The sequence below is a fragment of the Dama dama genome, chromosome 28 (assembly GCF_033118175.1).
Source record: "Dama dama isolate Ldn47 chromosome 28, ASM3311817v1, whole genome shotgun sequence".
NCBI lineage: Eukaryota > Metazoa > Chordata > Mammalia > Artiodactyla > Cervidae > Dama > Dama dama.
In genome coordinates, this window is record NC_083708.1 from 37,635,317 (window position 1) to 37,661,007 (window position 25,691).

Sequence of the window (25,691 nt, forward strand, 5' to 3'; positions counted from 1 at the left end):
GTGTTGTGTTCGTTTCAGATGTACAACAAACTGATTCAGTTTTACATTCATATCTATTCTTATTCGGGCTTCCCAGGTGGCACCAGTGGTAAAGAATCCACCTGCCAATGCAGGAAATGCAGGAGATGTGGGTTTGATCTCTGGGTCGGGAAGATCCCCTGGAGGAGGAAATGGCAACCCACTCTAGTATTCTTGCCTGGAAAATTCCATGGACAGAGGAGCCTGGTGGGCCGCAGTCATGGAATTACAAAGAGCTGTGCACGACGGAGCATGCATGCCACGCCATCCTTTTTTAGATTCTTTTCCCTCGAAGGCTACTACAAAACATTGAGTATATACACATCCCTGTGCTGTGGAGTAGGTCCTCATTGGTTATCTATTTTATATATAGTAGTGTGTATTTGTTAATCCCAAATTCTCAATTTTTCCTCCCTCCCCCTTTCCCCTTTGGAAGTTTGTTTTCTATGTCTGTGGGTCTATTTCTGTCTTGTAAATAAATTTATTTGTATCATCTTTTTAGGTTCCACACACATGATGTCATGTGATATTGGTCTCTCTCTGTCTGACTTTAGTATGATCATCTCTAGGTCGATCCATGTTGCTGCAGTTGGCATTATTTCATTGTTTTTTTGTGGCTGGGTAATATTCTACTGTACATGTGTACATCATCATCTTTATCCATTCATCTGTCGATGGACATTTAGGTTGCTTCCATACTGTGACAGTAATTCCAAAATAACAAATGCTTTATTTACTTGTGTTGTTCAGTGCAACGGTGGGGTCATAGAATCCACAGCAGCTCCTCGGGTCCCTCCTTCCCCACGAGCTGTCCTTACACCCTACGGCCCCGACAAACTTCCTGATATTTCCCATCAATGACCCACTCTTCTTCCACCTCTCCTCCTGATTCTGCGTTATAAATTAACACCGCCCCCCCCCACCCCCCCCCCCCCCCCATCACTTTCCCAGTAAGCTGGACAAGGGGAAGAGCCAGGAAGGCTAAGCCAGGGTCCACTGCAGCAGCTGGGGCAAGAGGGAGCCTGGTCACATATGTTCTTCATTTCTGGTCCCCACACCACTGTTTGTTGTATGCTATGCCAGCCAGTCTCCTAGATTACCTCCTGTAATTTAGTCCTCACGGCAATCCTATGGGGTAGGCACTGACATCTTTGCTTCACTGGTGGAAAAAACCACAGTCAGAGAAATCGAGTCAGTTGCCAGGTATCGTGCTACAGAGAATGCTAGGCTCTGAGCCCAGGTGTGTCTCGTCATAAGAACTGTGCTTGGCCTCCGGGGCACTGCCTCTAAATCATGTACATCCCGAGGTTCCATGTTCTTTCAGTTGCCAAATTTGTTGGGTGGGAAACACAATGATAAAACTCTTCGCTGTTTGCTTGAGGCAGTTACATCTGTTTTCAGCCAAGAACTTGAAAGCTTAGTAGCTAAACGAAAAAGAGTAGGTTCTCCCAAAGCTCTGTGGAGTGGAATCTGTTTTGTTTGGAAACACAGAGGCCAGTAAGTTCTATGGTCTACTGTTCCAACACATCAGACGCAATTGTTTTCTGACTCTTCCAGTCTTTTAGCAGCTTCATGACCAAGGTAGTGCCCAAGTTAGGCAGTGCGCAATCTAAGGAATTGAACAGAGCACAGAGATGGGAGCTGGGAGAAGCTTTCACAGGATATGGGAGATTTTAAGCAGTTTCTTTGTCACAAGTATAAAAGAAAGATACTTTCTGACAAACATGTTGATTCAGCGTTTGAATTTGTGAACTTGATATAAGCACCTCACAGGGTAAGGTATCCAAGGATGCATTTTGTGGCGAGCTAACACTAGCTCGAAGTTTATACCTTGGTTGAAAACTAGTGTTAATTTAGGCAGGGAAGGGAAAGGGCTCCTGCAAGGACAGGAGACCAGAGAAGCAAAACAGTCACACTCAGCAATTACAAAGAGAAAAGCCAGAGTAATGAGCGAGAGAAGATGAGGCAAAATAGATGAGGCAGGATGAACAGGGACAGACAAGCAAGTGCGGGAGTACATGAACTGAAAACATGGAACGCAAGAAGGAAAGACCAAGACACAGGGAGCCGTAGGCAAGAACGTCACCCAGGGTTAACAAGATGCTCTCTGACATATGGTGTTAAGGCTTTTTCCTAGGTTTCAGAAGAAACCTAAGCCTAACGTGCAGATGGCTTTTATGTGAGTTCTCTTTCTACATGCCTGAGATTATATTTGTTCCATCAGGAGGAAAATCATTTGAAAGTAGAGACGCTGATATTTATCATTATCCACATCAGTTCTTAGTAAACTATGAGAATCAGAGCAAAGTGAAATGAACTTGAAATAGACTCTATGACAATGATCCACCCAATGATGTTATCGTATATGAGTCATTACCGAATAGATTCTTCACCTCTTGCAATACACGGTTTTCAGTTTTCAGAAGTGTATAATGAAGATTTTTAAGAGCCTATGCACTCACTTGAGAGTAACAACTGTCACTAAATATCCTTTGTGGCAATGCTACACTTCCCCAGTTATTTTCCCAGTTAGAAGTGTTATTTGACTTCTGAATGCTCTGTATCCATAGTTGTTGGTTTTATATACTTCTTGCTTTCACTTCCTGAAGCATAGTGATATGATGAACTGATTAAAAATAGCATTCTAATGAAACTGTTGGGTGTGTTGTAGGACAAGTCATCTGCAAATGGGAAGTTCTTTCCTGAGGAAATTGATTAACTGAGAGTCAACTTGAATGCTCATATATTTTCTGTGAGAAATTTTGGTCCCTCCTCATTTTTGCCCTTTTAAAAATTTGTGCCAGTTAATTTGTGCTTCCCATTCAGACACACGTTTTAACACTTGTAACAGTTAGCTGAGGTCTGTTATGTGGACATGATATTAAGAGTTTGCATTAAATGTTTACCAGCAGAGTGTCTGGGGATGTAAACCCTTAAAGGAAAGTAGAATGAATCCTTTTTAGTTCAAGTACTAGATATATTTAAAAGTAAAAATAGAGGATGGTTTTTTTTAATCTACCAGGTCTATGTCCTTAGCCTAGAGACAAAGGACTCTTTCAAGAGAAACAGAGAGAAATTTTAGTTGACATTTTCCCCTCAATACGAGGCTTACAGTCACAATGCTATAGGGGTGGACTACAGGCCTGTTTTCCCGAGTCCAGTGTATTGTAAAAGTCTGGGCCAGCATTTTTAAAGTCAGGATACTTCACACTTTTAAAAAAACCAAACATATGACTTCTCTTTAAAAATAGCATGCTCTGGCCACAGTGGGCCAGCATCATCCCTTGATAGTCAATGCTGGGGCTGGAGTTGCCTAGCCACCCCACCTCCCACCCGCCGTAGGTAGTTCCTGGGTCCTCTTAGTGGGTCCCTACACCTGAAGTCTATGGCCTCCAGTGCTGGTTGCCATTCGTGATCGCATTTGTGATGTTGATTTTTACAAAATGCGTGAGTATTTTTCTGTACCTATTTGGCAACATGGAGAAAACAGGAGGGTGGGGCAGCCTAACTTTGCTTGTTCCCAGTTCACTTGGCTCGTGCAGGTTACCTGTGCTGAGACACTTGAGCTACACCTGCTGCTCCCTCCCTCATACCATGTTTTCACCTGTGATGTGTGGCACGTGGGGTGCTGGTTCCCCAACCAGGGATGGACCCGGTGCCCCCTGCAGTGGAAGCGTCGAGTCTTAACCACTGAAAGTCCCCACCCTGCTGCCTTCTATTTCCACTGAAAGAGCCATAGCCCAAACTGGGGATTCCTCCCCTCCTTGACGCGTCCTTTCTTGGGTCCTCCCCCTCCTCCAGCTGCCCTCTCAACACCGTCCTCCCCTATTGGCTCCACCCTCATCAGGATTTCCTTCTGCTTCCAGCTCATCCCTCTCAGCCTCCTTTGCTGCCTCCATTGTCGGCTTCATTTACTTTTACTTCTTCATTATACAAGCATTACCTGAATTATATAGATTACTTTAGAAATTCAGACAATAGCAGAGGTATGTTAAAAGATAATCTATTTTTTTCCCTTTATTTATTTATTTATTTTTTCAGTGGGTTTTGTCATACATTGACATGAATCAGCCATCTATTTTTTTTTTAACTATGTTCCTTTCCACTGCCTTTCTCAGAGAAAACTATGATTAATCCCTGGATGGATCTTTTCTCCTGACCCTTTTCCATGTAATCTGGTGTGTGTTGTGGTTTAACACAAATAAAATCATTTTATAGACACTGTTTTTTAACTTTTTCACTGTTTTTTAACTTTTAACTTGGAGAGGACCCTGGTCAGTGTAAACAGATCTCTGCCTTACCCATTTTATGATCTGCCAGTTTCTTAAATCTTGGTGCTTCCCAGCATAACCTACTGGATAATTGCAGTACTTAATACATTGTTGTTTTTATGGTTGTGAGCTGCTAGGGACAGTATTTATCAAAGCACTTGTCAATACATATTCAGTGACTGAGTGAATGAATGAATGAATGTTGGTATTTTTGCCTATTCAATTAGATCATTGTAATTTATACTTTATGTATAATATTCAATTGCATTGAAATTTAAAATCAAACTAAAATATCCTAAGTTCTGTAGTAAATTATGTATTAGTATAACTATTGTAAGACACAGTTAACCTATTTCTCAGGTTATTTCCTAAAAGCAATATTTATTGATTTTACTTACCTCCGTAAGATCACCCTACTGTGAAGTAAACTATTATATATAGGATGGGTAAATATCAAGGTCCTACTGTATAGCACAGAGAACTATATTCAATATTCTGTGTTAAAACATATTGGAAAAGAATATAAAAAAAGAATATGTATATGTTTAACTGAATCACTTTCCTGTACAGCAGAAATTAATGCAACATTGTAAATCAATTATGCTTCAATAAATTTTTTTTTAAAAGATCACCCTACTCTGCAAAAGAGAATTCTGTATACTACTTTTTTTGTGTTCTTGGGAGAAGTATTGGTGGCTGGTGGTTTTTGTTTTGTGTATTTTAAATGAGTATGTGTTTTGGCATCTTTCCAAGACAGATAGTATTCTGGGTACAATTCATCCTTCATAGAAGTTTCATTTTATCTTTAAAAAGATATAAATGCACAATGATTGCATAAACAGAATTGACTTAATAGAGCATCTCTTCAGAAGAAAAGTAGTTGAGGTTTATGAAGGGAGCCTTGTCAGAACTATTGCAGAAGGTTCTCGTTCAGATTCATGCTGCTGTTAATAGCCCTGATTTAAGGAGAAACCAACGAAAACATCTATCATCTGATGGCTGTGGGATGTCATCCAGTCTTGTGTCATGGTCGTGTCATGTCTCTGGGTTTGTGGGATGAAGAAAATAACACTTGGATACTTGGAATTCATCCGTAAGCTGTTTTTGTCAGGAGTGGATGCATTTCTTGCTCCCAAGTCGAAATGAAAGTTTTAAATACTGTTAATAGCTCTCTCATCACCAGACTCTCTGGAGGAGACACCAAGGGTGAGTGTGTGGGAACAATAGTTTAAAAATGTATTCATGTATAAAGTGGGGGTGGTGGGACTAATTGATAATGAGCTGAAATCAGTTGGTCACTAACAACCCATAGCAAGGCCTGATCCCTCCTTGTGCAAGTTTGAAAAATGAATAAACAAACACAAATTAGAAGATAAAACGGAAACTATATAAAGACCTCTGCAATGCACACAGGTCTGTTAAACTAATTAAAATTCTGCCCAAGGGGTTACTGAAGTGGCTAAAACTCAGCTTAATCTGGGTCAAGGTCTTGGGGAAGGTGGCTCAAGTGCTGTGTTTTTAAAGAGAGGAAAGAGCATTTAATTTCAAGGGACTGTCATAAAACAGTCCAAGCAAGCTCTAGATGGAAACTTACAATGCGCCCACATTACAGGATTGAAATACCAGAGTAAGAGTTGAATGCCTTTGACACGGGACAGAAATGAAGTGAAAGGCTTGTGCCCATGCTGACATCTTGAATTTGTGTGTTGTACTATAGTCTACAGACTCCTTTTGGGGAATTTTTTTTTAATCTGTATTAAATGTTAATGAACTACAAGCCTGTTTGAAGACTGAATCTCCAGGGTCAATGGTGGCAGCCTGCTTGGATGTAGAGGATGAGAGAAGAGAGATTAAGACAAGACCCACTCTGAGTTTCTGGACCTGGGATGATATCTGTACCCCCTGACCAAAATGAGCAAATATAGTAGGGCAGTTTGGGCAAGAGAAGATCAATCAGACAGCCACGAGTGTCAGGGGAATCCGCTGACAGTGTTCAGCTCTTGAGAACGAGGAAGGTTAACTTGCCGGTGAACTCTGAAGGAACACTTGTAGCCTGATGACCTGGAGAGCCAGAGGCCCCGCGTGGGCGTAGGTGCAGGGCTGGGGAGGACACATTGTGGGAGAGGGAGCTGATGGACACGGGTAAAAGCAGGGGCAAGAAGTTGCTGGAAGGGAAAAGCGAGTGTCAAATGACACTTGTAAATCAGGGAGCCGCCAGGATGCTACAGTTTAGAGAGACAGTGGCGTGACAGCGTGAGATCATGTTTTGTACTGTTTGTTTGCAGTTTGTTGAGTTTTATATCCCTCAGGAAATAGCTGTGGCTCAGATGCAGACAGCTCTGAGTAGACGAGGCACATGACAGAGGCATCAGAGAAAACTAGTCAGCAGTGGCAGGAGCTGGGCGAAAGAGCACGTACTTGTTCCCACAATGGAGCCGGGCCCTGACACAAGCTGTCTTCTGGGCTCCTCTCTCAGGAGGCCCGTGGGCATCTGCACAGGCCCCAGGCCGGCCCCGCATCTTGTAAATGAGTGGAACCAGCATCAAACAGGTGTGATTACAGACTGTCACCACCCCTGGACATGTAACTCAAAGTTCAAGTCAGGAGGTTCATCTTCATAGACAATGCTTCCTTTTTAAAGAGGATTTGCAACCCTAAATCCATAATCAGCTTGATACGATCAAGATCAAGCCAGCCACCCTCACGGCTGAGGCATTGAGAATGTTGTGGGTGTTGGCTGCCTGCTTTTGCTGCTGGATTGATGCTGTACCCAGGAATTATAAGGAGGGGAGCAGTGGGTGTGTTTTCTTCTGGTGGTCTGTCTTTTCTCTCAGCCCTCCATCTTGCTCTGCAGTGACACTCTGCACATGATGATTTAGGGAAAATACTACAAGGCCAAAATACATAGCTTATTCTTGACTTGGTGAACCCATGCATTGGCATGGCATGGGATACATTTCAGCAAATGTTTGTAATTCTGGTAAATGACATCCAGAGGAGGAGGTTTACAGTCATCGGCTCATGTGTGTCCTCTCCACCATTCTCACAGTTGGCTGATTCTTCAGGGCACGTGTGTAGATGCAGCATTTGTTGGCCCTGACTCCTGCTTTCAGAGACTGGCCAGAATTGCAGCTGGGCCCTGTTGTCGCAAGACAGGGCCTCAGTGAAGGAATCGTGCTGCCCTTTTTTGAATCCAGAGAGAAACACTTTGTCATTTGTGTATCAGCGATGCTTGTATTTTCTCCTGGATTGAAAACAAAAATGACCAGAAACCATTAGTTATTAATACAAGCCATACATTTTTAATCTCAGTCTAGCATTCAAGAAAAGCAATGTTTGTTTGCCAGATGACTTGAGGTCTTTGTGTGTGGAGCTAACAGATGGAGTGCATTGATGGTGACTGCACGTGGATGCATGCTGAGCCCAGGAGGGCATCCCTGGGCTAGCAGGGTTGTCCAGAAAGTTAACAAGGCTGGATTCAGAAGGGCTCTAGACAGAAAAAGCCAAAGTAGTGAAATATCTTGCAGAGAGATTCTCTGTTCAGTGTAATGGTTACCAGGGCACTGCTTGCAACTGTTTTCAAACAGATGTGCCCTGTGTTCATTCTGTTTCAGCCATGTTATGGGAGTAGGAAAGAGAACTTCTAGCACAGCAGTGTTTGAGAAAACAAGGAAAATCAAGTTGTCTTAAATCTTATCCTCTGAATAACATCTATTACTTAGGGATATTCTCCTCCTCCCTAGTAGGGTGGTTGGGATACAAATTTAAGTAGGATTCTCCTCAAGCCTCAAAAGGACTTCCCTGGTGGCTCAGATGGTAAAGAATCTGCTTACAATGCAGGAGACCCAGGTTCAATCCCTGGATTGGGAAGATCCCCTGAAGAAGAATATGGCAAGCCACTCCAGTATTCCTGCCTGGAAAATTCCATGGACAGAGGAGTCTGGCAGGCTACAGTGCATGGGGTCGCAACGAATCGGACATGACTGAGCGACTCACACACACTTTCTCCTCAACCAAAAAGAAAATGTAGCTAGTATTTTTAAATAAGTCCAAATAATACATAAAAGTATAAAGAAAAAGTGAAAAATTTCATTTCCCACCTGTATTGTTCTTCTAGATATCTACACATATATAGTAGTACACAGTTATATATATGATTTTATATGAATAGGATTGTACCAATAGACAACTCTGTAATCTGTTTTAATCACTTAACAAAATGCTATGGACGCCTTTCTATGTTGCTGAATATAGCTTTATATCAGAAGTATTATTGCTGGTCTAGAGTTCAATTATGTAGCCGTATCCCATTAAGTTATTCATTGTGCCATTCGTTCAATAGGTATTTATTTTTAGTTCTAGATGTAGTAACCAGATTTTGCAGATACAGAAGTAAACTCCCCTGTGAGTGGATGTATAGATTACTGCTGGTTTTTCTATGTTATAAGCAATATTGCCTTGAACATATAATACCACAACACACAGCATACTTAATTTTCTCCTTAGTATAAATCCCTAGCTAGAAAATTGGTTGATGAGTGGGTTTGTACATTTTGGAGTTTCCTCCATATTTATTGTATAACCACTCTCTACTAAAAGTTTGCAATGGTGCCAGTTTCTCAATACTCTTATGGTGGTACTTTTCACTCATTATCATCTTTGTTAATGGGATAGGTGAAAAATGGTGTTTCACTATTGTAGTGTAGTGTACTTGGGATGGGAGTTTACACATGATCTATGGGCTTCCCTGGTGCTCAGACAATAGAGAATCTGCCTGAAATGCAGGAGACCTGGGTTTGATCTCTGGGTCAAGAAGATGCCCTGGAGAAGGAAATGGCAATCCATTCCGCTATTCTTGCCAGGGAAACCCCGTGAACAGAGGAACTTGATGGGCTACAGTCCATGAGGTCACAAAGAGTCGAACATGACTGAGCTACTAACTCTGTTTCACATGATTGACGGAGCACCATTTTCTTTGAGTCCTAAATTTATCTCTCTCACAAGGAAAGATTCTTTTTACTTGCTTCTTTGCGGTCAGATCAGGTAGGTTAGAATCAATAAGGGGTTGTCTGGTGACTGGATCTTCTGAAAGAAGGTGTGTAAGTGTTAGTACTGATTTAAATCTAGATTGTTGGTTTTAGTTCATGTATGATTTTATTAATTTCCTTTCATTTTCAAATAGATACCATACTTTTAAAAATATTTTAAAAATCATGGAGATATTTAAGGAGTACCTAAGTAAAATCTTTTATATAAATGCCTAGAAGTATATTGTCTCCATATAGCTTTTCACTTGGGTTTGTAGCATTTGTATTTAAGTGTTTTCTTTTTTCTTCTGGCTACAGATGAAATTTAGTTGTAGCAAAGTGGTTGTGAGACAGACATTCAGGTTTCCATCCTTCAAGTATTAGTTGCAGGGATAATAATAATACCTATCTCGTGAAGCATTAAAAAAAAACTGCCTGGCATCTAATACATGATCAGTAAATATTACATGTATTATTATGGGAAGTTTTAGCAAATTTAGAAACCCTCAGGAAAGGATATAATTTCTTTACTGAAATTCCATCATCCAGAGACAACAAATGTCTCTTGTTTTTAGATGTTTTATTCTAGTATTTTTCCCTCAAAGATACATATTTTACAAAAGTGGAACCATACTAAAACTGTACAGGATGTCAAATTTCAGCAAATGTGTGTACTTAATCATTCAGCAATGGAAGAGAGTGGTTACCCAGATTTTTAAAAAATAGTGGTTTAGTGAGGAATTTTGTGTTGATGTTGATTTGTAATGAATTTTTTATTAGAGTGAAGATTAAGTATAATTGAAAGGCATTTTGGACAATTAAAACTATAAACATTTCAATTCCTTTTAATTCAGCATTCAGATCTGTTTCTTATGCAATCAAAAATATACAACATTTTTCTCTGTTATTTGGGAAAGCATTTAAACAGTTGACAGACTGCAGGAGTCCAAGACTATGGTTTGTCTACACTGCTTCCACTCCCAGGAGAACAGTGAGATGAGCTGACACTGACCGAATGTGGACAGAAACTCTCTTAGCTTGCTGTGCCTTATCCCATGGCCTGAGCTGGATTGCATGAGTCGTGTTTACCAAAGAGAGTCCAAATTAAATTTTTGTTTATCAGGTTCCTTTTAAGGGAGGCCAGCTCTTCAAAGAAGCCTCCTGGTGAATCTTTTTAAAGCATACACACACAAACACACACACACACACACACACACATACACACACACATGGAAAACTCACCAGATTACCTGCCTTGCATGTTGAGATTATCTAGGAACTGTATTTCAAACATTTTCTGCAAGTAAAAAGCAGAAATATTCTTTTAACTCATATTTTTGTGCTCAGCAATCAAATCCTGACTTGCATTTCTGCCCCCAGGACTTTCATGTAAGTTCATTTTGGTTGAAAAATTGTCTGAATTTTCTTGCCATTTTCCTTTTTTTTTTTTTTCCTTTTCTTCAGTAAGTATGGGGTTATTACAAAGGTTCAAACCAAAGAGATATTTTTTAAATATTTATTTTGTTTAGCATTAATTCACAAAAATATTCCTGTCACTGGGTAAAATTCATAATTTAAGTTTATATTTTCTTAATACGTTAAAGAACCTGCCTACAGTGCAGGAGACTGGGGTTCAATCCCTGGGTTGGGAAGATCTCCTGCAGAAGGGAATGGTTACCCACTCCAGTATTCTTGCCTGGAGAACTCCACAGACAGAGGAGCCTGTCGGGCTACAGTCCCTGGGGTGGCAGATAGTCAGATAGAGCTATTAACACTTTCACTTTTCTTAATTTAATTCTACACATAGTATAAATTTTATGTATTATGTGTATTAAAATGTTGCATAAACTTTTTATAAGCTATCTGTATACAGAGTTTTGCATAAGCTTTTTTTTCTATTTCAGGTTCTTAATTATTTTCAACCTTTTGTTAAAAGGGAAGATTAAATTTTACCTGCATTAGATTAGTTTTCTCTAGTTCTATCTTTATTCTTCTCCTGGGAAATTCCAAAGGCTTGTAGTGAAAAAAATCTTATACATGCTTCAGGCTTTTGCTTTGTTTCACTTTAGATGAGAATCTGGGACTTATCAATGAAATGTGGCTTTATCATTCTCTTCTGCACCTTTGTCTTTAGAATCAAAACTTCATTCATAAAACCAAAACCACTTATGAAAACGTATGCAATATTAAGGTTTGTTTTCTCCCCATCATTCTGACCTGTTTTTAATACGAATAGCGTTTTTAATAAGAATAGTGTTGGCATGGGATTTTCCCCTTACGTTTTTCAGCTCCTCCAGAGTAAGCAATGTGCTTTCCCCTTACAGGGTTAACCTAAGTCCAGATGGCATTGAGGCACTCCCGTGTTGGGACGTGATGAGAAGTTAAGGCTCACCAGTGCGGATTCCAGCGTGGCCTGCACTCTCTCCTTCAGCTCACATCTTGCTGGGAGAATTGGAAGGATGATCCTCAAGTTTCTCAGCACCTCTGTGCTTTCTGTCTAGCAGAGGAAGCAGAGATGCCGTGGGAACTTAGAAGTAACAGGTTCTCTCTTCCCATCTGCAACCCACTTTCCGGTTTCAGCAACACCTCTTTGCTGAAGCTTTGGCTTCCATGCAAATTCTGTTTCTACACAGTGAAGATGTTTGTCATATCTGAAATTAGTTGAGTCTTGACCATGTGCCAAGACCTTTTTACTCTTTCACTGGCACTTCTTGCAAATTCTAGGAGATAGGTATTAGTATTATCTCCATTTCAGTTCAGTTCAGTTCAGTCGCTCAGTCGTGTCCAACTCTCTGCAACCCCATGAATCGCAGCACGCCAGGCCTCCCTGTCCATCACCAACTCCCGGAGTCTACCCAAACCCATGCCCATCGAGTCGGTGATGCCATCCAGCCATCTCATCCTCTGTCGTCCCCTTCTCCTCCTGCCCGCAATCCCTCCCAACATCAGGGTCTTTTCCAATGAGTCAGCTCTTCGCATGAGGTGGCCAAAGTACTGGAGTTTCAGTTTCAGCATCAGTCCTTCCAATGAACACCCAGGACTGATCTCCCTCAGGATGGACTGGTTGGATCTCCTTGCAGTCCAAGGGACTCTCAAGAGTCTTCTCCAACACCATAGTTCAAAAGCATCCATTTTTCGGCACTCAGCTTTCTTCACAGTCCAACTCTCACATCCATACATGACTACTGGAAAAACCATAGCCTTGACCAGATGGACCTTTGTTGGCAAAGTAATGTCTCTGCTTTTTAATATGCTATCTAGGTTGGTCATAACTTTCCATTTAGAGGATGACAAAACCAAGACCTAGAGAGGTAAAGCTGCTCATCTAAGATCACAACTGTTATATATGGTGTGGGGCTTTGTGTCCAGAGCACTATACATTATATATATATTTTTAAATATATATATAAAATATATATTTATTTATTTTTGGCTGGGTCTTTTCTCTAGTTGCGGCGAGTAGGGGTCACTCTTCTCAAGTTGTGTTGTGTGGGTTCTTCATTAGAAGAGACGGTGGTTTCTCTTCTTGTGGAGCACAGATTCTCAGGCACGCAAGCTTCAGCAGTTTCAGCTCCCTGGCTCTAGAGTACAGGCTCAATAGTTGTGGCATACAGGCTTGCTTGCTCCACAACATGTGGGATCTTCCTGAACCAGGGATCAAACCCATGTCTCCTCCACTGGCAGGCAGATTCTTTACCGTTGAGCCACCAGGGAGGCCCTTTTAAAAAATATTTATTTATTTGGCTGCACTGAGTCTTGGTTGCCGCACGTGGGATCTTTAGTTGTGGCATGTGGGATCCTGTTCCCTGACCAGGTATCGAACCCAGGCCCCCTGCATTGGCAGTGTGGAGTCTTAGCCACTGGGCCACCAGGGAAGTCCCATTCCTCACACTCTTTACTACTTCTTTCTTCCAAGCAAACTCTGATAGAGTCACAGTTCAGTGTCATAAAACGTATTGAAGTAACCTTGGGTATTCATTGTGTCAGGATTTGTCCCACATTATCTCTGGGGATTCTCTTAAGATGAGACATAGGTTGTGAATGAAGCTAACACAGAGTGGTTATTGCCTCAGAGTTGTATTTCATAAACCGCAGTGACTTGCTCATGCTGTTTCATAGAGTTTTCCTTAAGTTGTTGGGTTCTCCAGGGAGTTGCATGGTATCTCCCTAATATTGCTGCTCTGTTAGGCCTTCAGAAAAGTTCATCCTGGTTAGGTGAGGGAGCTCTTTAAACCCTTGCAAATCCCTGAACCATTAGATAGTCACAGACCTAGTAGAGGGGAAGACACTGTTTAATTTCATAAGCTGTTTAATTGTGAAAGGACAGATCCAATGGTGTATTTTGGAAAATACTTGCAACATACTAAGTCTGTGATTTTAGAACATAATTGTAAGTGTCTTACCTCTGATGAAATTCCCTGGTGGCTCAGATGGTAAAGCGTCTGTCTACAATGTGGGAGACCTGGGTTCAATCCCTGGGTCGGCAAGATCCCCTGGAGAAGGCAATGGCACCCCACTCCAGTACTCTTGCCTGGAAAATCCCATGGACGGAGGAGCCTGGTGGGCTGCAGTCCATGGGGTCACCGTGAGTCGGACACGACTGAGCGACTTCACTTTACCTCTGATGAAGACTATTCCATGGTCTAGAACATAGTAAATGCTCAGTGAATAGTTGTTTAATGAATTAATTAATTGCATTACTTATATAATTTTGAGGGGAAAAGGTGAGCAGTCTCAGTGAATATAGGAGGACAATATTGATTATGTTTAACATATACTCTGCACTTGATAGCATGTTGTTGTTGTTTAGTCGCTTAAGTCGTGTCTGACTCTTTTGCAACCCAATAGACTGTAGCCCACCAGGCTCTTCTGTCCATGGGATTTCCCAGGCAAGAATACTTGAGTGGGTGGGTGCCATTTCCTTCTCCATGGGATCTTCCTGACCCTGGGATCGAACCCACTTCTCCTGCTTGGCAGGCGGATACTTTACCGCTGAGCCACCTGGGAAGCCCCCTCGAGGGCATGACCGTCTCCATAAAAATGTTCTGTATGTTGGTAATACCTTTTATCTAAAGAACTTCATGTTTTAGACATTAGCTACTTCTCAAAGCACTGTTCTGAGGAAGATGAGCGACACACTCTTCATTTTTCGATGAAGAGTTTGTGGTTAAGCCTGGTTCAGTGTGACTGAGTCAAGATTGATTAACTCCAATTGTAGGAGCCTTGTCTGCAGCCTCAGTCTGTGCCCCCGACCTGCTTTTTGGCCTTTCAGCAGCTCTGTGGCCTCCTACTGTTCAGCACCCTCCCCCTCTTTTTTTTTTTTTTAAACAAAAGCATTTTTAATGTAATAACCCACTTTGAAGGAAATGTAATAATTTAGCTGTGTAAGCATGTTTGGTTTCTAAGTCTACAGCGAAAATATTTCTAGCCATTTGGCCCCACACACTTTTTTCTCTTCACACAGTTCTGCAAAGTGCACACCAAGCAGATGGCGCCGACAAGCTCATGGTTTCTTTACAGCCAGTACGGTAGACGGAGGCATATGTGCTAAGCCCTCTTACACCCGCTCCGCGGGAGCCATTAACACATCCATTTAGATGGAAGAGTCTCGGGGCTTTGCTGTGGGCATTTCAGTTCTCTCCCCCAAGCATCACCATCTGCCCTGCCTCCACTCAGAGACCCTGGCACCCTCCCCTCTTGCCCAGGCGGCCTCAGGCCTGTTCTGAAGAACAGCCTCCATTCGCTCAGATACGGCGCTGGCGGCAGCTGCTCTCCATTTCTCACTCAGACAGGTTTAACCCTAAGCCTGTTCTCCTTTCCCCAAGGCTGTGCTTGGATTGGGTTCGTTCCCATACAGTCCCACAGACATACCTGAGCACCCTGTCCAGGCCAGGCTGCAGCCTGGGGTGCAGAGGGTCCTCAGACATGGGCCCTGGGACCTGGCACATGTCTTTCTCCCTTTGTGCTGATTTCAAGGCCCCAGCTCTCCTAGTCACCTGTGATGCCTGGAGAACCAGCAGCTGATGGGCTATAAGACTTCCTGCACCAGATGGACCAAACCCTAGCCTCTACTTTCTGCACCACTCACCAGGGATCTTATGTACATGCTTTTCTTCCTTCTCAAATGTTCTTCCTGGGCGAGTAATTATTAATTATATTTAAAGAGCAGCAATTCAGAATGTTTTCTACCCAGAATATCTAGAGGGGTGGCAAAACACTTTGTTGCTATCTAGTCTAGCCATTTCTTAATCATCCCCCCCGCTCCCCACCAAGCTTTTTTTTAAAAAGGCATTTCACTTAAAATGACCTGTCAGTTTAGCAACCCACAACTAGCTTGTAAAGCCACTCCATTTTGTAATTCCAGATTCCTGGCAGGGCAGTCTGATTGGCTTATCTTTTTCAGCCAAGCTGTAGAACTTGTAGGTTCCCAGCCAGCGTGTAGGCGGAGCCTCCTTCTGGTCTGTTGTTTTCTGCTGTCCAGTCATACCTTGGTGGACTAGCTCTGGTCACATGGCTTGTTGCTGAGCTGTTGGCAGGACAAATGCCCAGAGAAAGGAACAAAAACAGGCAGACACCCAAAAACATGTACAGAGGACAGATAGGGTTTGAGAGACACTGAAATGTAAAACCACACTTTGCCCTTTGTCCTCAAACAAGTCTCTGTTAGAATGAGAAGCATAGAAGCATCTTGACCCCTATTGTCCAGTGTTTGCTATACTTATGCTTACAAGTCCAGCTCTGCCTTGTATGACCCCTCCCCCCAAATTAACTCTCTATTATGGTATGTTTCAAACCATTCATTTGAATCTCAACTTTAGGACTTAAGTAAAATTAAATTTATTTATTATATAGCTCTAGCACTGAAGCTAAAAAGAAATAATAGTCACCAGTGAAATCCTACACCTTGTAACAGGATTCCTCAGTCTTAACGTGGCTAAAACTGAGGTCCCCAAATTAACAAGTAGTGACGTTTGTACATCCAGCCAGGGCAGGGGCTGAGGATTCTATGCGTGCAACCTACAACATACATCAGCTGGTGCTGGGCAAGGTCTGCTGCCTGTGCCAACAACTCAATTATTGTTTGGTAAACACACTTTTATTCATTGAGGAGCAGTTGTTTGCCAATGTGTCATACAATTATATAGTGAAGGGAGAACAATAGATGCATTGTAGAAATATTTTTAAAACAAGTCAGCAGCAGACAGAGCATGGGAAAAGGAGCCCAGCCCTAGAGTACCCGCTGCCATATGGCATTTAACAAAGCAGAGCACTCTGTCTCAAACACCTCTTTCTGGCATGAGCCTGGCAGCACCCATTTCTGGCTCTTTCTGCTGGATAGGTTTGCCAGTGGGGACGTCAGGAGCACGGGTGTGCAGATGTGCATGGAAGTGGGCGTGAATACACCCAGACACTTGACTTCTTCACACTTACATTTGTAGGAAGAGAAAAAGGCTTCAAACATTGGTTGGTTGAGTGTCTCTTGAGGTCTTGACTTGAAAGGAACATGGACAAAAATGTAAATTCTTCAGGAGGCTAGGATTTGGGCTTTGGGAGCAACTTGAGAGTTGAATGAGCATGTCTAAGAGATTTACAGTTCGTGTAGGAGGTGACTGTTGACAGTGTTTCCTAATCAGTACCACGGAATGTACAGTGTTTTGTTTTTTTACCAGACTGACATCAGAAGGATTCACGTACCGTGACAGATTGCTTTGTAATTTATTCTGCCCGAATGGCCCTGGAATACTCTCAATGAAGGTCTTGTGTGAATCAGAGAAGGTTTTGCTCTTCACATTACAGTGACTGCCAAAAACTCACTTGTCAGACCTGATGAGTAGAGTAGTATTTAGCTCTTTCTCCTACTTCATAATTCATGCTCCCATATTTTCATCCTACAACAATATATTGCATGTAAATCTTTAAGCTTTAATGTTGAATCATTTATCACAGGCATCTCTGTTAAGAACAAGACAGAATTCAGATTACAAAGCAATTTTACTAAATTTTTATTAGTCTCTTTGAGCTTCAACTCTCTGACCAGAACTACTACTACCTTCAATGAAAGAATTGTTTATTCACAAGACAATAAAATTAGTCATTATTGCCTATTTAATGGCAGTAAGAAATAAAACCTAGGTCTCTCTGACTCAGGAGGTATACTGAGCATTAGATCACTGTTTCCCAAACTTTAGTCATTTGTATACACCTGCATGATTTCCTCCATATCTGTGTACCACCAGTATTACTTAGATATTTTCCCTTAAATTGTTTTTATGCTTGTTGCTGTTGTTCAGTCGCTAAGTCATGTCCAACTCTTTGTGACCCCATGGACTATAGCATGCCAGTCTCCTCTGTCCTCCACTATCTCCCAAAAGTGAACATGAAAGTGAAAGTCACTCAGTCATGTCCACCTCTTTGCAACCCCATGGACTAGACAGTCCATGGAATTTTCCAGGCCAAAATACTGGAGTGGGTAGCCTTTCCCTTCTCCAGGGGATCTTCCCAACCCAGGAATCGAATGGGGGTCTCCCACATTACAGGCAGATTCTTTACCAACTGAGCTATCAGGGACGCCCTGAACTATCTCCTGAAGTTTGCTCAAATTTATGTCCAGTGAGTCAGTGTTACTATCTAACCATCTCATCCTCTGTTGCCCTCTTCTCCTTCTGCCCTCAGTCTTTCCTAGCATCAGGGTCTTTTCCGGTGAGTTGGCTCTTCACATCAGGTGGCCACAGTATTGGAGCTTCAGCTTCAGCATCAGTCCTTTCAGTGGATATTAGGGTTGATTTCCTTTAAGATTGCCTAGTTTGATCTCCTTGATCTCCTTAAAGTCCAAGGGACTCTTAAGTCTTCTCCAGCACCACAGTTCAAAGTCATCAATTCTTCAGTGCTCAGCCTTCTTTATGGTCCAGTTCTCACATCCATACATGACTACTGAAAAAACCATAGCTTTGACTATATGGACTTTTGTCAGCAAAGTAATGTCTCTGCTTTTTAATATACTGTCTAGGTTTATCATAACTTTTCTTCCAAGGAGCAAGCATCTTTTAATTTCATGTCTACAGTTCTTTAGTCCTTCTTCACTTTCTGCCATAGAGTGGTGTTATCTGCATATCTGAGGTTATTGATATTTCTCCTGCAGTCTTGATTCCAGTTTGGGATTCATCCAGCACAGAATTTTGCATAATGTACTCTGCATAGAATTTAAATAAGCATGGTGACAATATACAGCCTTATTGTGCTCCTTTCCCAGTTTTGAACAAGTCCATTGTCCCATTTCTGGTTCTAACTGTTGCTTCTTGACCTGCCTACAGGTTTCTCAGGAAGCAGGAAAGGTGGTCTGGTATTCCCATCTCTCTCCACAGTTTGTTGTGATCCACCCAACCAAATTTATTTTTACAAGATGCTTTTTATGACCTCCTCAAATAGAAAACCAGTATCATTTGATATGAATTGATGATGATCATGAAAATAAATCGGTGAAAACCAGAGTGCCACTACAGTCTCATAGATTCTCTTACTAGACAATTCCGTGCCTGAGATTGTACCTCTTTGATGAAGAGGGGCATGAGGGGAGTTAGAGAGCTGTTGCAGACAGCTTTGAGGTTTGAGAAGGCTTGAAAAGCATAGAAAAAGGAATAAGGTTCTTGTTTTGTGATTCTATAATGTGCCTCTGGGAATACCTGGGGTCCTGAGGAAGGGCACGCTGACCACACAGCTAACCTGGAGAACCCAGGAGGCGGCGTCTTCCTTCACCCATGCCATTGAAACAGGTATGCACAGAGACAGGGAGGTGTAAAAGTCATTTATTGGGCACCCACTGCAGTGACCTTAGAGGATGGTGATCAAACGTGATGCTTCCTGAGCACTTATGTTTAGTGGAACTAACATTAGTTAAGTAGAAGTTGAAAGATGGGATAAATCCATTCCTCAACCCACTAATTTCAGGTCACTTGGCAGCACATTATGCATGTAATTGCCTGCTAATATAGAGGCTGGAAAAACCATATATATTAAAAAGAAAAACATAGATCACTTTTGCTATAGGTTATAGGTACATGCAGTCAATCCTAAAGAAAATCAGCCCTGAATATTTGTTGGAAAGACTGAAGCTGAAGCTCCAATACTTTGGCCACCTGATGCAAAGAGCCAAACCATTGGAAAAGACCCTGATGCTGGGAAAGATTGAGGGCAGGAGGAGAAGGAGGCAACAGAGGATGAGATGGTTGGATAGCATCAATGACTCAACGGACAAGAGTTTGAGCAAACTCCAGGAGATACTGAAGGACAGGGAAGCCCTGGCATGCTGCAGTCTATGGGGTTGCAGAGTTGGACATGACTGAGCAATTGAATAACAACATGAGTATGTGCAATTCAAGCAAAATTATTTTTACTTCCTTTATAAAAAATAGCAACAGGGGCTTCACTAAACTCTATGAACACATTTAGCACAAAAGATGCTGAAAGCTTTACTACAAACTAAGGTGAAGTATCGTGTCTTTTATGGAATAGGTGCTCAGTAAATATTTGGTAAGTACATTTGTAAATGTATTTTTGAGATGCTTCCCTGGACAGAGTTGTGTCCTTTCTGCAGTTACCTGAACTGTCAGCTGCCTTCATAGGCGAGCATGGTAGAAGCATCAGAGCTTCAGCTTTTGCATGTGGAATGCTTCTGATGGGGACGGTTTGACACTCCCGAATACAGTTTCTTTAGAGACATAGTGCCAGGCATCTTCCTTTTCCTCCTCTGGGTTCAAACGCTATCCGCCTTTCCCCACTCTGTCTGTGCCCCAGAAAATGGACTTCACTGCACTGGTGGGCTCTTTACCTCTGGTTTCTAGTTTGGTTCAGCAATGGGAGAGCCCAAGATAGGACGCAGGGAGGTAGTGAAGTCAGGACACTTCTTCCCTGTGGAGTTTCCCACGCTGGCAGCAGTCCTTCAAGGATGGTCACAGCACCTGGCAGGCAGCCAGCCCTCCCCACCAGCATTTCTGTTCCAGTTCAAGTGCCCACTCTCATCTGGCTCCTTCAGGCCTCGGGGTAGGACAGAGCCTGCCCTACCCAATTCCTTCTCGTTCCTATCCCGGGGCACTGCATTAGACCTTGTGGCTTTCCTGCACCCTGCCCACGTCTTTGTAAATTGTCCCTTTATTAAATTCCCCTCAAATTATCATGATTTGAGGATGCCACCTGTTTCCAGCTGGTCCCACCACTCGTAATGGGTGTACATGCTGACTTCTTAGGAACACACAGAAATGCTGACGGTTCCGGAGGGACTGACCTCTGACCTCAGCTTTAATAGCACTATGTTCTCTACCAATGTGGTTCCCAAACTTGGGGGTCCTTCTTGGTCACATGGGGAGGCTCTGAAAATTTAGGTCCCTACCCCCTACCACCTACTGACTTAGGGGTGCTGAGGATAGTTCTAAGGCCCTTGTGATGACTGACCTTTTGTAGTTCACTAGACATGGAATATGATGATTCATAGCACCCCAAACCCCAGTGGCCTTCTGAACAGATAACTGGTTACAGGGCACTAGACCCCTGTCTTGTGCCATGTTTAACTGTTACATTAAATGTGAGTGAGGGACATACCTGATAATTGTAAAGATGACTTCTCCTACAAAAGTACAATTTAATGAGAAAGAAAACAACCCGAGAGAGGTGAATAGCTGCTCTGTCAACTCCCGTTAAGAGCAGTGAGCTGACGCAGTGCAGGAGTGGCCAGACCCTTCCTGGCTCACTATGCAAGATTTGAGAGGGACAAGACTGTCTCCTATTACCCATGGGAAAGCTTGGTGTCCATTTTGCGTGGAGTTCCTCACCATCACCTGGTTAGAAAAAGAATCTTATTGATAACTAAAATGTCACTCAAGATATGAAATGTAATTACCTAAAGACTGGACACTGTTATCTTGCAAAAAAAAAAAAAAGGTTTTTTAAGTTATAAGTCCCATGTTAAAGTAAATGCCTTTGGTGGATCCCTTGTCATAGGCTCATGGGATGCTTATTAGTTCATTTCTGTGACCACACTCTGGAAAAGCATCAGTATTCACTCTGCCAAGGGATAATTGTGACCAGGGTTCAAGACCCTGAATGAAACCGGGTAACGTGTCAAAAGGACGTGAGTTCAAATCCTGCTTGCACCAAGGGGTCGGGTTCATTTTTCCTTGTCAGGATGTAGGGCATGTGAGATTCACAGGGAATGTTACTCCCTGTTCCCCATCCCCACTGGAACTCTGTAATCATCTAAAAAAATTCACATCCCTCATCTCAGGGCAGAGTCACAAAGATACTGTAAAGTTAGTTGGAAAGTGTATTCTGCTGAGTCAGTGGGGCAGACCCCAGGTGCCTCCAGCCAGCTTGCAGTGCCTTTTGCAAAACTGTAAGAGAGAATGTCTCACTCCCACATTAGTAGTAGTAACAATTCATCTCACTCAGCTATGAGCCAGGACACGGAGTAGTTCTGTTTTCCCAAAAGACAGAGTAAGGGTCACTCTGCTGAGGGCTAATTGCTGGAGAAAGATGGCAAGCTGTCTATGTTTTACCATTTCATGCATTTTCAGCCCTTTCCTTTCAATGGTTTGGTAAAGTGCTTTTAGCTGATGGGTTGTGGATGTTGAGATAAAGGGGTCTTCTTGGATGGGATAACCTAGGAACAGAGACCCTTTCCAAGAGTGCAGATTTGGGCCTGAAGAGGAATCCACTGACCCAGGTGAAGAATATTGAGGCCTATCCTGCCCTCTCCTGTGGGTTAGCTTTCAGAGCCGTCTAGACTGATTTGCCCTGGAAAGAGAGAGGTGGTTCCTAATGGCCCCTGGGCTCACTTGGACCAGCATCAGGTGCACTTGTGTTTCACCTCTGAACACAAGGTGCTCAAAAAAGGAGAAAGTTCAGTCAGGATTTGCATTTTCAACAATTTAAATACATTAAACACTGGAACTGTGCCGGTGTCCTAGAGGGCAGACTGCAGGTAGGGGCCAGAGGGACCGCTGGCTAGAAGACCTGCTAACAGACCACCTCCCTAGTCTACCCCATTCCACTCCACCCTTCCTTTCATCCCTTGTCTATGTATGGGGTCTTCAGCTACCCTGAGGGCCATCATAGGCTCAGAAGACAAGAGGAAAAGGCTGGGAGGAGCAGAAAAACACTTCAGAGGAACTGTTGCAAGAGCCAGCAAGTAGGTGGTGCCAGCCCTCCCCCACCCCCCAGCTCCACCATACCTTCCTGTCACACAGCCTACATTTTTTTTCACTTCAACTTTTTGGTAACCTACAATTTGATTATTTTCATTTGAGGTTATACATGACCTTTTTTTTTTTTTTTTTTTTTAAAAAGGCAGTTTCAGAGGAAGTTGATGACTCATTAAATGATCAGTGACACATGTGTGAATTAATTAATTAAATTGTTCGGCCAGGGGAAAGGGGGCTGTGATTGGAAAGAGGGGGGCACCTTGGGAAGGGGGTCCACGTGGAATGTGAGGTGACAGGAAGCCAGTAGGAGGAATAGAGAATGGGCAGTTGTAGAGTGGGGAGAGGATTAAGTAGAAAAACACTGCAACCACAGAGACTTTTGCTTCTGAGATCCAGAAGCCAGGCAGTGGTGGTTTTCTTCTCCTTAAAGCTTGTCTGGTGGGGCAGCCTGGTACCTAACACCACCAACAGCAGCATCTATCAAGTGGAAGGTTGCCAGATTTAGTGAATTAAAAAAATACATGATGCTTGATTAAATTTGAATTTCAGATAAACAACAAATAATTTTGTAGTGTAAGTATATCCCAAACTGTTTATTCAAAATTTAAATTTAACCAGGCATCTTGAATTTTATCTGTCAGCTTGCAGAATGGCTGAGTGCCTGACATTCAGTGGTTCTTTGAAAAAGATGCTGTGGATGAGAGGGGTCGTGGTTTACAGCCTCCTGGGTGGTACAGAAGCCTCCAAAGCAGGTGCTCCTAAGTCCTGGATCATTATCCATGGCTGGCTTGTGGATCCACTTTGGGCCATCTGATGATTGTTTTGGGGTGGCAGAAAGGACCCTAGAGGGAGGTGAAGCCAATGGAGGGCTCCATGATAAGCCCTTCCAAAAGGCTCGGAAGGCTGGGAGGCTGAAGCAGGCTGACAGAGACTTCAGGAGGTGTAAAACCCTGGGTGGAGTCAGGGCAGAGGGTTGGGAGGGACAGAAGAGTCATCTGGTCTGCCTTCTTCCATTATATGTCTATTTATGAAGAAACTGAGGGCTAGCAAGGTAAAGTGACGACTCAAGTCATGGAAAGTCAGTGAAGCCTGTGGGAGAATCAGACTTCTTAAGTCCTCACTGAGTTCTTTCCGCTGCATGGTGCTGACGGAGCAGATTCTTAGTCAAGCCTCCGTTTCCACACAGCGCTACTTTGTACACAGTACCCACTTAGCCTAATCTTGTGGGAAAGACCACTTATGAGTCACCACCACCCTCATTTTCTTTTCTGTTGGTGTAAGAACCACCTCGGTAGCCCCTTATTACCAAGAGGCTGGGTTATGTTGTATATCCCAGTTAACAAAGACAAGGACCAAGAGATCCAGGTTTCACCATTCATTTCTTTAGATGCTATTTGGGGCAGTTATGCAGGTTTCCCAAATCTGGCTACTCAGTAGAATGAAAGCAAAACATAAAGTGGTGCTTCCTTCTGGCTTAAGGATATATATGGGTGGTTTTGCAGTTTAGTATTCCATTCCTGTTTAGGACAGAAATATGATAGGAGACTAGTCAGCAGCAGTCTGTAGAGAGCTCCCAGAGCCCTCTACGGTGCCCAGTTGGGCAGAAAGGAGTGCTTAGGGTAGAATGAAACAGGGAGGGACACTCCTGAAGTGGAGAAAACCACCACCTCCATTTCCTCCAGAGGCTGAGTTTTATAGTAACAGGAAGAGTGGCTGTTTCCCAAAGCTTTTTTTTTTTTTCTGAATCCTTAAGCATGACCTTATATTTTTAGGATCATGATACCTCTTCCTGGCTTTTCAACTTGTGAGGATGACATGTTCTTTTTAAGTGGGTTGGATTTACTTTAGCAGCTTTTGATATAAACTGTGGATCTTTGAGGATAAGAATACTTCATTGAACCAGTGGCTATGTCCACACTGTCTTATCCCCTCAGTGAATTAGCACATGGGAAACTATTTAGAGGGGAGAAGGTCATTTGTGGGAAAGAAGACTCTTTACTTCTTCTCTATTCATGTGGTTTTCTCCCTTCCTGACTTGATGGATATTAGTGATGTTTTCTTGGAAAGCAAAATATCCCACATTAACGTATCATGGCCTCTTTGGGAAGCTGAAATTCCACAAGCTCTTCCACAGATTATTTCTTCAGGTAATTCTACATTTGCACTGTTTGCTGCAGAAATGCAATAATCCTAGGCAAATTGTTTCTGTATTATCTCAGGAGTGATAGTATTAAACATTAGCCAGCCAAAGTCATAGGCAAGGACGCCTGATATTTTAATTCTTATATTACCTTCTTTATATTGCCCTGTATTACCCACCCCCCAGGAATCACTGGCTGGAAGCATTATAAAGTGATTACTTCCTTCCCTGACATTAACAATAATTATACTTGACTTCACAAATTGGAGCCTGTGAAACTAAAAAACTGAAAATATTTGATGAATAAACTGACTGAGATCTGATCAGCATTGTGATGTGTGGTCAATTCACAGTAGCTTGAGAATAAGAAAACCTCTGTACACTTATTAATGTTATCTACTGACTCCAAAAAATGATCATTAGGGTGAAACGTCCTTTCAACTGTAAGCCATAAAAGTGGCATAGTTCAAAAAAACATTGAACTAAATGAAGCCCAAATATTTGAAGTGATTGAGTTACTAGCTTTAAGAGCCAAATAAACATGTTCCCCTGAAAGGGAACCAATTTAGAAAATTTTAAAAATAAAAAAGTCCTACCAGTTAGCCAAAAGCAGTGCTCAGAGGGTGATATGGCAGCATACCCTTGGAACACCAATGGTCACTGGGGAGCCGCTGTGTTGAGGCAGATCGGAAGGAAGATTCTCGGGACAAGTCTACAGGCGAGTGGACCCTTTTCCTAAAGAAGAGGAGGTAAACAGCTGAGCTGCTTAGTTTCTGCTTTTGTCACTTAGAAGAACTTCAGCTGAATTCTGGTCATCTTCTGGTCCCGCATTTTCCTAGCCAGAAAAGCATGCATGACTGGGAGTCGCAAGAGTTTTAGCCAGTTTTCTTTAAGACCCACTCTGCATCCATCTTGGTAAATAGTGCTTAAGTATCACATTGTTTGTTAGCTTGGCATGTGTATTTAGTTGTCCGGTGAATGAACTGCAAACACCTTGAAGATCAAGAGGGTGCCTGATACTTCTTTGTTCTCGTCACTAGCACCT

The 25,691-nt window shown here is 42.5% G+C and overlaps 1 protein-coding gene and 1 long non-coding RNA gene across 5 annotated transcripts in view; one reads left to right on the top strand and one right to left on the bottom strand.

Annotated features, from left to right (window-relative positions):
• The window catches only part of FYN (FYN proto-oncogene, Src family tyrosine kinase), a 212,742-nt gene that overhangs the window by 55,393 nt on the left and 131,658 nt on the right, over positions 1–25,691 (top strand). The gene's annotated exons all lie outside the window — the stretch shown is intronic.
• On the bottom strand, positions 9,992–11,856 carry LOC133048100 (uncharacterized). The gene is made up of 2 exons (XR_009690949.1): positions 11,709–11,856; positions 9,992–10,613 (listed from the first exon to the last, which is right to left on the bottom strand). It is a non-coding gene; the product is annotated as an uncharacterized LOC133048100 (long non-coding RNA).